General features: G+C 54.9%; 1 protein-coding gene across 1 annotated transcript in view; it reads left to right on the top strand.

Annotated features, from left to right (window-relative positions):
* Positions 1 to 1,452: 1,452 nt before the first annotated feature.
* PLEKHA6 (pleckstrin homology domain containing A6) overlaps positions 1,453 to 13,689 on the top strand; it is a 50,806-nt gene continuing 38,569 nt past the window's right edge. Inside the window, exons 1-2 of the mRNA XM_040636496.1 lie at positions 1,453 to 1,661; positions 13,489 to 13,569. The gene's annotated coding sequence lies outside the window, so the exon portion shown is untranslated. The remainder of the gene's footprint in view (positions 1,662 to 13,488; positions 13,570 to 13,689) is intronic.

Raw genomic sequence — 13,689 nt, 5'->3', positions numbered from 1 at the left:
CCATTTAACGGAGCGGGAGCCTGGAAATACAGAGGTGCTGGGCATTTGCATGATATGATAAGCATTTAAAGCGGCGTATAGCAGCATCAGCATCTTTCCCTGTTTTAAGTCAAGTCATTCCAGGAGCAGCCGTGCAGCCAGATGTGGCTGTGAAAGGGTACGTGGGGAGGGGGTGGTGTGGTGCATCTGACCCTCCACAGGCAGTGCTCTCCTAGATGTCTGGGGGTATTCTTAAGGTTGGACTAAGTGCGAATGCAGTGCAGCCCCTTTAAGAGACTAGGGCCAACCAGCCATCAGGCCACTGGGAAGGCAGCCCGGGAGATAAGATAAGGTCCCCGGGCTGGTTTAAGCCAGGGTCCTGAGCCACCGTGGTGGCTACTGATAGACAAACAGGAACCCGGGGGATAAGGAGGAGGTGCCAGCTACTAGACCCAGGCTGGCAAGGGGCAGAGCAGCCAGCTCACCCACTAGGACCTGAAAAGAGAAGGGCTACTAATGGTGGGTGTGCAGGGGGAGGGCACTTGCGTTCTCCTGTGTATACTACAGATTTACGATCATGTTTTTAAAACCCTAATAGACTCTACTTAAAGGCCTTCCCTGTAGTAAATGTCCAATAAATATGTTGGTTGAGTTCTTTATGTTCTCTCTACTGATATCTTTATGTTCTAGTAAGATGCTCTGGTAAGCATCAGAAGGTTTTGAGACTACCTGGTTTCTTGCTCTAGAAAAACTAGAAAAATCCTGGCAAGGACTTCCCCTGAAAAGCCTGGAGCTGCTCATTTGCACATATCTGCATAGATTTGCATGTGTCCTACATGTAGAAACTTTCATGCTGGATTTAGATTTCCCCAAATCAGAAGCCTATTTTTAAAGGGATAAAGAGGGGATTTGTCTCTACTTGGTCCTGCCCACCTTTCATCTGCATCTTCTAAAGATGCAAATAAACCCCCAAAAAACAAAAACTAATTTCTTCAACTCTGACATAGAAAGAAGACCACCTGTGGCTGTCTTCCTTTATGTAGATACAAGCAACCCTTTGCCTGTCAAGGTGTTTCCTTTCTTGGTTTCTATTCCAATTCCCGGTTCCACCCTCCAAACTCCTGAGCAAGACAGGGAATTATGAAGGCAAAGAAACCCTCTAGCTGGACAGCCAGGAGCTGATATGCCCAGAAGCCGTCAAGGATTGTGCCTTGTTACCTGGACAGAGAAGCTGGAGGTGCGCGTTCACCTGAAAGCACCTTCCCGCCACTTCCGGTCCCAGGGCTAGGGATGCTAGGATCACCTTTGTCTGTTCTCCCTCCTGCAGGAATAAATAAAAATATCATCCCCTCCCCCAGATCCTGGCTCCTCTATTGGTCTGCTAGGCAAATATTTCATAATGTGGGCTCATCCAATTGGGCACCATGCCAGAGCCCAGCGCCTCAGGTTGCTAGCGAGCTCCAATCAGGTGGGGCAACCGGGGTGGGACTAGAGGGCTCTCGCTCTCCACATGGGAGGCATTACTCAGGTGGATGGCATCGCGGTGGGAGTTGCCGCTTTGCCCAGGGCTGGGAAGAGGGGACAGGGCTGTCCATCAGCCAGCCGGAGGCAGCCCAGCGCCGAAGGGGTTAAGGCCAGTCCGCCCGTGTGACTGTTAATGATTGCTACCCACCAGGGACCTGGTAAGTATTAAAGGAAACCTTTCCCCTATTCCTGAGTGTGAAAGGAGTCAGGGCAGGAGCGCTTGCCGAGGATCCGGCGGAGAAGAGCCGGTGAGTGAGTGGTTATCTGTCTGCCGACTGTCTGGGTGGTTCTGGAACAGGTAAGGGAACATTAATACACCCATTCCAGCAGCTAGAGCAGGCTTTTGTTACCACCGGATACAGATTCTCAGCTCGGGGCCAGATTTTGGATTATGCTGCTTATTAGAAGGAAACGCAGAGGGTTGTTTTAGTCTAAGGGGGTGAACTGCTTGGCACAGAAGCTGGAGATACAAACCATTGTCTGTCCTGCCGCGAGACAATGGTTTTGTGTGGGCCACCCTGCACGCAAAGCTCTTCCTCCCTCTCTGAGCCATTGTCTCTAGAGAGGGGCTCGGGAGCTCTGGGCAGAAACTCCAGGGGCCTCTTGGGGGCCGATTCCCCAGGACCGGGCAGGAGGGAAGGCGGAGAGGGCCCAGCCTGCGAGGCTGGGGTAGCTGCGCCTCACCTTTCATTCCTTTTACTGAGAGGCAGGTGCGGAGAGGTGCAAGGGAGGACGGAGCAGATGGGAGGCGGTGCAGAGAGTTGGCGGTGGGAGGGTGGGGGGCGGCTCTGAAGTCGTTAAGAAGACAAAGTTTGTCATTTGGGAGCCAGACGAATCCAGAAAAAGAGGACTAGTCTTTTGCGTTCAGGTGTGTCTCGCTCTCTTTCTCTCAACCTCCTCCTTCCCCTCAGCCTCCAAAACATTAGTGCTCTTTGACCCATCACCTCCTGACAAGTCAGACTCACGTGGGGAATGGGCACCAGCGTTCCTGGGTTTTGTTGGAGGGGGCAGATGGTGGTGGTGTGTGTGTGTGCGTGTGTGTGTGTGTGCTCACACATGTACATGTCACAAGAAACGAAAGCCTGATCTATCTCCAAAGCAGAAATGTTGACCTGACCCCCACTTGGCCAGGAGCGCTTTTGTCCCCTGCCTCTTTCTTGGGAGGGGAAAATGTTAGATGACGTAATGATGACATTAGGTGGCCCTGGAGGGGTCCGGTGGGTAGGAACAGAGCGCTCTCTGTGCCCGTCTTGGAGGCAGATTTGAGAGATAAGGCAATCCCAACCCCCTGGCGGCTTTCAGCGGGCGCTGTCTCTGGCTGGGCTGCCCACAGGCAAACAGAAACCAGGCACAACACAGGGGAGGGGCCAGCCCCGGACCCAGCAGGGCCAGAGCAAAAGCAGCCAAGTTTCTGGGCATGTGAGCCAAGAAAGAGGGGAAGTAGAAATGGGAGGAGCGGGCCACTTGTTGGGTGCTGCCCTGTACTGAGAGAGGGAGCCATGAATGGGCACTGGCCCCCTTCTGTGCGCACACCGCCAGCGGAGCAGCCCGGACCAACCGGCCCTTCCGGGCAGGGCACGCGCCCCGCGCCGGTGCCCAGCACGCTCAGAAGGGCTTGCTTTAGGGCTCTGCTGTCACCACCCTGACATTCTTAATTTTTTTTTTAAAGATTTTATTTATTTATTTGACAGATATAGAGACAGCCAGCGAGAGAGGGAACACAAGCAGGGGGAGTGGGAGAGGAAGAAACAGGCTCATAGTGGAGGAGCCTGATGTGGGGTTCAATCCCATAATGCCAGGATCACAACCTGAGCTGAAGGCAGACGCTTTAACCGCTGTGCCACCCAGGCGCCCCGACATTCTTAGTTTTTGAACAAGGGGCCGCACATCTGTATTTTGCACAGGGCCCTGTGAATTATGTAGGTTGTACTACCCTCAGGCCCAGCCAGGAGTTGCAAGGGCAGCGTGCTTACTCACATGCCCCAACAGGTGTAGGCGGACTCACCTGTTACTCAGGCGTCACTTACCCAGACTGGCTCCTGTCCTGGCTGGGACCAGCACAGCATCCTTCTCCCTCGCCTTCTCTCCACTCCTCTCCCCAGAGCGTTCTGTTCCTCCTTGTTGCAACGTCCTGCCTAGTCTTCCTTCCTTCAGGGCTATCGCCTGGCAAGGGGACAGGGGTGGGGACAGCAGTGTCCCTTACCTGATTCCCTCCTTCCTGTCTCCCTCTTCCCTTTCCTCCACAGGCCTCCTCTTTCCCTTACCTGGGATCGAGGCTGGGGTCTAGGGTTGGGAGTGCCTCTCCCCTTCCTTGGAGGTCTTCCACCCTTCTCTCGGCCTGGGTGATTAATGAACGCACGCTGGCACCTGCTTCATGTGCTGTTTGCTTAGGGACGCACTGTTTCCCTGCGATCACCACAGGCTCCAAGTCTGGGTGGTAGGGTGGGGGCGGGGGAGGTGCAGGGGAGGGAAGACGCCCACGCCCGCCCGCTGTCCCTGTGCCAGTCCTTCTAGCTTTTCCCTGAGTGCCTTTCCGGCTCTAGACCAGAGGACACTGCAGACCCTGTGCACAGCTCTTTCCTCTGCTTCCCCCCAGCCTCTGCCAGAAGTTGGCCAACCCAAGAAGGAAAAGGAAGGCAGGGGAGGAACATTCTTCCCCTTTGCCACCTCTCCTCTTCTCATCAGCTGGGGCTGCTATGTAACCTTCCCCCAGTGTCTCCCCAAGCCTGCCCCCAAACAGAGCTGTCAGTAACAATATTGTCAAACCTTGGAGGGGAGTCTTCATGCCAATGATTTAAAAATGGTGGATTATCCAAATTAATTTTGAGGGAACTTTGAAATGTATCATTTGATTTAGAAGTTTTAACTCTGCTGTTGGCGGCCATGGATTCCCTTCTTTTTGGGCAAGCCGAGGGCTAGAAGGGCACCTGTATCCTCTGAGGACACTGAGCTCATATCAGCTGGTGGACGGACAAACTGGCTTGGAAATAAATGTTTCAACGAGTCAAACACTATTAGAACTGGAGAGCGGCTTGCAGAGCCTGTAGCCCCACGCCGTCCACGAAACTGCTCCACGGTGGTGGGACGCGCTGTGACTGTCCTGTCCGACATGCCCCAGCTGGGGCAGGCAAGGGGCAATGCTGAGGGCTTTGCTGCCATCCCACCTGCTTTTGCCCCCCCTCGCTCATGGGACTCCCTGAGGTAGGGAGGCTCCTTCCCCCAGGAGCAGTTGTCCACGCTCGTGCTCTTCTGCTCCCATTGATTTATTGCTCTCCTCTTCCCCAGACAAAGCCCCGGCTTCCTAGACTCTTATCAGAGGTGGCCTGCCGACTCCGGTTGGGAGGGGGAGGGAGAGGAGGGGCCACAGAGCAGATGGAACCTGCCTTCACATCCCCCAGCAAGAGGGATTTGAAGCTGAGCCCTCCCACCTGTCTCACTCACAGTCCGATATCCCAAAGCAGAATGGCACATGTCCGCTCCTCCCACCGCGGGGGGACCATGGGCCTGTCTCTGCAACACCCCCATCATACAGCCCCTCTGCTCCTGCTGTGTGTCAGGTGCGGGCCCGGGCAGAGCAACAGAGAAGGCCCAGGCGGTGAGCAGCCCTTCCACAGCTCTGCACCGAGACAGCTGTTGTCAGACTAACGTTTATGGCTCCCCAGACCTGTCGCCCACGGGCTTAAGAGTGAGAGGGTTTGTGGCGTTCATCCCCGTGTTCTCACAGCCAGCCCGGTGGGTCTGTCCTCTGAATCCTGCATCTCTTTCCCTCTTCTTTCCTGGGGACAAGGAACTCAGGTTGGACAAATGGCACGAACTTTGTCTTCTCTCTAATTGTTGCTGTTTTGGGGCGACGGACCTCAGCTTCCCTGACTGCGAAATGGGCCTTGCCTTCCTCCCAGTGTGAGGACCAGTCGGAGCGGCTTCATTTGGTCCCTTTGCTCCATACCCCTTTGTTCATTCGTCTTGTCTACTACGTAAGGCATACTTACGCCCATGGTTTCATTGTTAAAACGAGGAAGCTGAGGCGCGGAACAACTTGACCCTCGCGGATTGCTGGACTGGGAACTGAGAAGGCGTTTGTAGCTTCCGAGGGTGTGGAAGGAGGGACATCAGCCTGGCTGCATTGCTCTCTGAGCACTTACTTTGTAAAATTCTTTCCCTCGGGGTGGGCTGGGCTGGGGTGGGGCGAGACTGCTCTCTGTGGGACACCAGAACCAAATCTGCTGAGCTAGGAATGAGGAGAGCTGGTTCCAATGACCTTGCAGAGGCCTGGAAGTAGACAGCTGGGCCGCCTCAGCTTCTGAATGGTAGAAGTTTGGGATTCAGCTCAGAGCTGGAGGAGGGGTAATTAATTATTGCCCGGTCCCTTTACCTCTTGGGACCCTTGCTGACTGTCGGAAGGGCACTTGGAGACCAAGGGAGGAGACGGCGGCCTTCCCCCTGCTCCCATCAGCTTAGCTGTGGCTGCTCAGCGGAGGAGAGGAGGAAAAGGTAGAGCCAAGAATTTAGGCCTTCCTTCCTCTCCTCCCCTCAGCAGGGAACAAATCCAAAGCCTGAGGGCGAGGAGGGCAAGGCGCCCCAGGGAGCCGGGTTGCCCCAGTTTTCCTAGTTGTGTCAGGGTGTGAGGGGCGAGAGTGCCTCTCTTCCGGCCCGTGACGACTTCTGGGCCCCAGAATCACAGTTCTTAACACTCGCAAGGGCCACTGCTGCTCTGACGGTTAAGGCCTGGCCGTGCCCGGAATGACATTCATCAACCAGAAAGGGCATAGGCCTGGCCTCCAGGAGGGCCCTGTGGTATGTCTGGATGTCCATGAGGGGGGTGGGGACGAGGGTCCTCGAGAGCCTTGGTACAGCAGCTCTTCACTGACCAATAAGGAAGAATTTCAACATTTTAATAACTGGCATGGTTATGCCCAATACCTGTCCTGGTTATCTTCATGTTTCAGAAGGCAAATGGAATTCCAGAAAGTAAAATAGTTTGAAGACAAGATAATCCAAGCTAGGGTACGAGATCAGCATGAGAGTCCCGGTGAAGTTCCCCGGAGTGATACTCACCACCCCCTGCCCCCCCCCATACACACACACTATGAACCATGAGCCAGATTAACGAGTGGTCAGCCTGCTCTCCCTGCTGTCGGGGGCTGCTTTCCAGGCCCAGGGCAGGGGCTAGGCAACGATACAGTGAGAGACCACGGAAGGGCACAGCGGGGAAGGGAGGAGATCCGGCTCTGACCCCCGGATTTGTGATTTCCATCCCTTGGCTCTTGAGCTTTCTATCTGAGGTAGGGGCCAAGGGTCTGAGGGTCCGAGCTCTGGGGAAACGTCCCCCGGTATTCCATAACTGGCCATAGTAGGTAAGGAAAATGACTTTGGGCCCTTTGGGGTGGGGCTGGGGTCGTGAGGACAGGCAGAGTTAGGCAGAAAAGAGGGCAGCACAAGTCTTACCTCCTGGACACTCAGCCCAGTGGCCTAGCATTTTAGGCCCAAGCTTGCTTGGGGAGGACACCCTATTCTTGACGTTTTGGGAATTACTGTGGCATGGGAGGTGGGAGGGTGCAAGGGCGGAGAGGAGAGGAGAGAAGTGGTGCAGGTGTCAGGCTGGCAGCTGGGTCCCCAGAGCCCACACAGCTGGCACTTTGCTCTGTAGCCGCACAGGGAAAAGAGACAACACTGTGTGGAGGGGCTCCTTCCCACCTGCAGGTAACCGAGAAGCACCACCAGGACCTGACCTCCTTTGGTCTCTTCTCTGGGTGGCAGCAATAGGCAGGAGGACAGAAGGACTTTGGTGGGGAGAAGAGGGCGGTGAATTTTTCCCTGGGATTGACCAGGAGCACTTCTGGAATCAGGCACACCAGCACTGTTGGAAATGGAAGCCGGGCTGGTTCTCATTGGGACAGAATGCTGGAGCCGATAAAGCTCCCTGAAAATAATGATGAGATCCAGAGGGGGAGGTGGGGAGCAGGAGCCAAACCTCTCCTACCTTCCCCTCCTCCTCCGTCAGCAGCAGCCATCCCGGGAGTGCGGACAGTCTCGCTGGGAATCTGCTAGCTGGGGAAAAGAAGGAAGTGGGAGGGATGGGCCACGGGCAGCCCTCCTTCCCGCTCACCCCGTGTCCTCTCTCCCCATAATGAGCCGTGATGCCAGGAGCCAGAGCGCTCTCAGGATGGGGAAGGCTCGCTGGCTAATTCTCTGTCAGCAGATTCTCAGGAGCTATGGAAATGAAGCAGCTTGGTGTTGGGCGATAACCAGGAGGGGCCCAGAGGGTGGAAAGAGTTGGGCGTATTTTTCTAGTTGTTCAGTATTGATCACGGTGGGAGCTCTGGGTGTCCAGTCTGGGTGTGCGTATGTGTGCACGCGTGTGCACTTGCGTGTGTGCGTGTGCCTGCACAGGGGTTGTGAAGATTCAGGCTGAATTTGCTGCTTTTGTGTTTTGTTTTGTTTTGAATTTGCTGCTTTTGACAGTGTCGTTGTGCCAGGGAGTCCTCCAGAAAGAGGCTGATTCTTGGGGAGTGTGTTTGGAGACAAATCAGCCCTTGGTTATCTCTGCGGTGAGGCTGTTGCTAGGACCTACAGGCTGCGAGTGTTTCGGGAAGGAGGAAAGATTTAAGTAGATGGAGAGATGGATGCTTGCAAAGTGGAGAGGATTGGCCTCTGTTCTTTGTCATGTACCGGTGCTGGCACTTCGGGAATGCCAGCCCCCTGTACGTGCAGCCCCCACCCCATACACTTGCCTTCTTAGTCCTGACATGGTGTGGTTTTCGTTTTCTAGCTCTGGCACCGGGCATATTTCTTGATTTTTTTTTAAAACAAAATAGCCATAGCCATTATCTCTTATGCATAAAACATTGCACATTTTGAAAGTTTACAGCTAGGGGCACCTGGGTGGCTCAGTAGGTTAGGAGTCTGCCTTCGGTTCAGGTCATGATCCCAGGTCCTGGAATTGAGTCCTGCATCGGGCTCCTTGCTCAGTGGGGAGCCTGCCTCTCCCTCTGCCTGCTGCTCCCCCTGCTTGTGCTCTCTCTCTCTGTCCAATAAATAAATAAAATCTAAAAAAAAAAAAAGAAAGAAAAAGAAAGTTTATAGCTATTATTTCATAGAATTAGAAGGTACCACATTTGTGCACGAGAAAATGAAGAACCAAAGAAGTCAGGTCACACTGCTAATTCATGCTGGGTCTTGGACTGAAAGCCTGGTCTTGCCCAGTTCTCTTTTTCCTGATGGCACTGCCATTGGGGCCACCTTCATAGATCCAGCTGATATTGTGACCACCTAGTGGGTGACCCAGGAGTTTAGGGATGTCCCTGCCCCATCACAAAATCTCCCTTACTGCTTGAGGTGCCCCCCTCTTTGGGTGGAGTTCAGGAGGTCCTTTGGAGATGAATTCGTAACCATTTGTCCCTGAGAGATGGAGGCCTTTGACACCCCCTCCAAAAAAAGGAAAGAAGAGACAAAAAAACTAGTTACCTAACCTCGTTTTCCTTTTTAACTATTGTGCACCTGGTATGTTCTTCCTGAGTCTAACCTAAAACGAAAGCCTGTCATTCTGTGCAGTTTAGTGGCGAAGGAAAAGAAACCCAGCCAGGCATTCTGTGTGCCTGAATCCTGAGGGTTTCCGAGCGCTCACCAAGCAGGGGAAACCCCTGAGCCTTCGTTCCTCCCCCCCTTGTGCTAGCTTCACTGGGCACGGGAGAAGTAATTTAACTTACAACTTAAGCAAAGCCTGTGGGAGGCCCCTGAGCTCAGCTTGAAGAGAAAGGGGATATTTTTGCCTTCTAGAGGAAGAAAACTCATTTTCCCAGTGCACCCCCGCCCCTCCCCTCCTGTGCAGATGAGCTTAATTTTCTTCCCCTCCTAATGAAGATGGATCAAAGCCAAGCTATATATTCAAGGGGGAGCCAGGCAGGGGAGCTGAGCGAGGGGGCGAGGGGGCAGAAACAGAGCCTCTCTCATGGAGAGGAAGTAATTAATTTTAAGAGAAAGCAAAGATAGGGAAGCTCTTGGTAATAGAGTGTCGAACTCCAAACGCAGGTGGCTAAAAATTAAGTCAGAGCATGGAGAGTTTCTTTTGTTTGTTCATTCATTCACAACTTGATTCAACAAATATTTTATTAGACACCTACTGCGCACAAGGAGAGACCTCAAGCTGGCATCGGGGGAGGGCCCAGAGCCCCATAACCAGAGCAGGGCTCAAATAATTGGACTGGGACGGGGAGAGGTAGCATCTGGCCACTGAAATCTCTTGTCACCATTTGCAAAAGTACCACGAAATGGTCGAATGTATCGACTGTTTGGATTTAGGATTCGTTACTCAAGTATCAGCCGCTGAGCCCAGCTACGACCGACCAGCTTGACCCATCACGGGTTAAGTAATAATGTTGTCCATTTGCTTTGCCATTCACTGATTGCACTGTTCTCTGGCTGAGTTCTGACCTCAATCCAAAAAATTAGATTAGCCCTTCCCTTTCAGTGTCTGTTGTGACATAACAACAGCCTATGATGACAGCAGACTGTTTGGGGCTGCTCTAACGAACCACGTTGGTCAGAGAGCATTCTGTCATCTGAAGGCAGAAATGGAATGATACAGAAAGCCGGAGGGACTGCAATTTGATATCCAAAAAGCCCATCTCGGCCGCAGAAGGTAACAGTGGGTCTGGAACCTCCCTTGTCAGAACCCTTGATGAGCTCAGCCAGGGCTGAGACTCGTTAATGAGTCTGATTGCAGAGTGAGCTGGCCTGGAGGCAGGGGGATGGAAGAGATGACCTTCAGAAGGCCCTTGTCATCCAAGGGCCCTAAGACATAGCGGGCATTCGGAAAAGGGGAGATCTGACCGTCTTCGGCCACCGGAGAGCTCCGGGAACTTCACAGCGATGCAGACCTCCTCGCCCCTGAGCAGATCTGCCAGCCGCCAGCTGGGATTTATCATATGGCATCTGGGAAGATTTTCAGAAGTAAACACATGGTGACCCCCTCCGAGCCCTGTTTGCTGCCCTGTTCCTCACAAGCTTCGGGAGGACGCTGTCGTTCGAGTTCACCCCAGCAAAGAAGCCAGGCCTTGCCACCAGCTCTGACTCCCAGGCCCATGGGCTCCACGTGCCCCTCAGCTGGACCCCCGGCGGAGGGCCCGCCAGCTGGGGCTGTGTTCTAAGGGAACGTGCTGGGGGACGCCGCACAGAAGCCCGGTTGCCAGCACCCCGTCTGCACAGAAGTCTGGACCGGCTAGGAGGAGTGGGGAAAGTTAATCTCAGCTTCTAGGCGGCGGCGAATTTGGAGCCTCATTTAACCCTTGTGCCCACGGGATCAGAAGGGTCTCTGAGAAGCACGTGGATTTCAGCCCGGGGGCCTGTGTTCTGGGCTGGGGGTCGGGAGCCAGGGAAGACTGCCTTCCTGCAGGTCGGGCTGGCGCCAGTGTGTGCCGTGCAGATGGGAACGCAGCCCCACACTGCTCCGCCCGCCCCGCTACTCTGTGTCCTTAGCTCAGTGAGGTCGGACTACCTGGAAGTTGCACACCTGCTCCACACACGCCTGCCTCCGTTTCAGCATTTTCTCCTCGGGGACCTGAACCGGGAGGATACCATCCCTGCTCCCTTATTCTGCCTCCAGCACTCGGACGGCAGCCTTTGGGTTGGATGCTAGGAAGCCACAGCCCCCCCCACCCCCCGGGCACCTGGGCACCCCCTACCACCCCCAGGGAGAGCCCCTCCCCCTCCCCTAGCACCGGAGCCCGGAGGAGGGGGAGCCAGCAGCGCCTGCCGCGCACCCTGAGCTCAGCCCCGGGGACCAGAGGACTTACTTCTCAGAGGGATGGTGAGAGCAGGGTGGCTGGCAGGTCCTCTGAGGCTGCCGAACAGGGAACAGAGCTGCCAAAAGGATGTTGAAGTTTCGGGCTGATCGCCGGGTCAGGTAGGGATTTCTTCTGCGGACTGTGAGCCGAGTTCAGGCAGCAGGCTGACTGGCAGCTCGTCGGGTCGGGGGGCTTCAGAGTGAGGGCCCTGCCAGACCTGACCTGGAGAAGGAAGAGGAGTTAGGTCAATGGCTGCTGCATTGCAGTGCTTGTGAAGGGGAAGCTATTTTGAAATTGGTAGCGCCGGGATGGCGACAGGACGTCATCTGTAGGGGTTGCTGGGTAGGAGAGTCTGGGGCAGGGAGAGGTTTGCTGAACCTTGAGAGACCTGTGCCGGCTGACAGCAGGCTGTGTGTGTGCTTCTGTGTGTGTGTTTGTCTGTCTGTCTATACCAGTGCCTGCGGGGAAGGTTCGAGCAGTTAGCACAGGGAACATGTAGAGCAAAAGGGGACTGGGGGGCGGTGGATGTGGGAGGTGGGGAGCAGGCACTCTGTGCCACTGGGAAAAAGCAGAGGTTTTGGCACCTCGAGGACCTTATTTTCACAGACTGCTCACCCCCTTCCTCATGGGGGAAAGCCAGTGATGGGGGGTGACTGGAAAGAGCTACCCTTCCTTGCAAAGATCCCCCGCAGTTGAGGAGAGCATCCCTGTTGGAGGGAGGAGGGAATAAAGTTTGGGAAGTGGGGGAGCAGGTGAGCAATGTGTTGGAGTTAGAACCCAGATTTAGGGTCCTGGCCAGCAAGCCCGAGCTGCCAAACCCAGATTTCCATATAGACTGTGGCCACTGCCCGCTGGGCTTCTATCTGCCACAGGCCTTTGGATTCCATCTCAACATGGCTGGTTTGGAAGCTGAAAAAACACCCTTTGATATTATCATTAGCTTCAACAGACAGCGCAGGGGCTGGGACTCCTAGACTATTGAAGGGGGCAACTAAAGGTGACCTCGCTCATGGGGCTAAAGGGACCAAGCGATGCTCTCTGTCCTTGGGTGCCAGGTAATCTGCCACTTGCCGAGCAACCCTGGCTGTTCGCAGTAGGGCTGCTCAAGTGGCCCGGTGTTAGGACCCCCAAGCCTGGCGTGGCCTCAGCAGGCTCTGTCCAGATGCCTGCTTCTTGGGGTGGACTGAGCCTGTCCTGGGCTCTCACAGTCTCTGTCTCAAGAGGGATGGGTGAGGAGGACCTTAAGTCTCATCTAGCCCCCCACTGGCTGGATGCTTAACGTCTATAATATTCTTGCCAAGTGGTCCCCTGCTTGCAAATCCATCGCAAATGGCTGCCATTTTCGGCTTAGTCCCGCGGCACCAGCCCCCCTCCAAGTTCTATCTGTTACCCTTCCTCCCCTGTCTCCCCCCAAAGTCACCAGGAAACTAGCCTGACATTCAGCCAGCCAGAGAGCCACGGCAGGCCTTCCCAAAGGAGCGGCCGCGGCTCTGCTCCCCGTCTGCCTCTGCACAGACCCTGCTCCCTGGCAGGCTGTCCTCCCCGCGCCCCACCCCACTCGCAGGCCACAGCAGACCTTAATGAGATCTGACCGTTGAGCTGGCACTAACCTCAATGCCTGACAGCCCCTGACGTCTCAGCTACATCTCAGCCCCTTAGACGCAGAAACCCTGGGCTCCGGAGTGTGAGTGGGTCCCAGGTCAAGCTCAGGAATGGAGTTTCTGGACCTCTGGTTTCACTTAAAGAAAGAGATGGTACGTAAAACAGGAGAGGAAGGAGTCCAAGGTCACAAGAGAATTCTTTCAGCAAATAATGAGTGAGCAATTTTTATGTGGAGCACGGGCAGGAGCTGTTCCTGGGAGAGAACCTGCCACACAGGGAGCCTTGGCTGTTGGAGGCCCCCGCCCCCACCCACGTACACGCCCAGGGTCACCACTGAAGGGGTTAAGTGGGGCTTATTTCCAGCCTCCGGGAATCTCTATAAGTAGTTCGCACTGACAATGAAAGGTGTCTCCCCACCCCCCACCTGGCTGCAGCTGCTCTTTCCACAGCCCAGCCCTCTATCCTGCCTCTCCTGGACGCACAGAGGGCAGAAGGACGCTCTCCTAAGTGGTCACCCCTCCCTGTCACTGTCCAGGGCCCACCCACCCTTGGCTCTGTCTCCATCTTTATCACAACTTCTGTCTGTTCTTTGCCTCCACAGCCACAATGAAAGACGGAACACATTTCTACACCCAGTGACTGGCCAGGTCCCAGAAGAAAACAAAAAATTTAACTTGAAAACGTACGTCTGTCCCTGCTGGCTGCCTGACCTTTCCACCGCTCCCCCCACACTTTGCAGTTGAGAAGGGGAAGGGAGGGGGTGGTGAACAGAGGGACTTAGGGTCTTTCACCCCAGCCCTGA

The sequence above is a fragment of the Ursus maritimus genome, unplaced genomic scaffold, assembly GCF_017311325.1.
Source record: "Ursus maritimus isolate PB19 unplaced genomic scaffold, ASM1731132v1 scaffold_2, whole genome shotgun sequence".
Lineage (NCBI taxonomy): Eukaryota > Metazoa > Chordata > Mammalia > Carnivora > Ursidae > Ursus > Ursus maritimus.
Note: the sequence above shows the minus strand (reverse complement) of the source record. Positions and strands in the feature narration are given on the sequence as shown.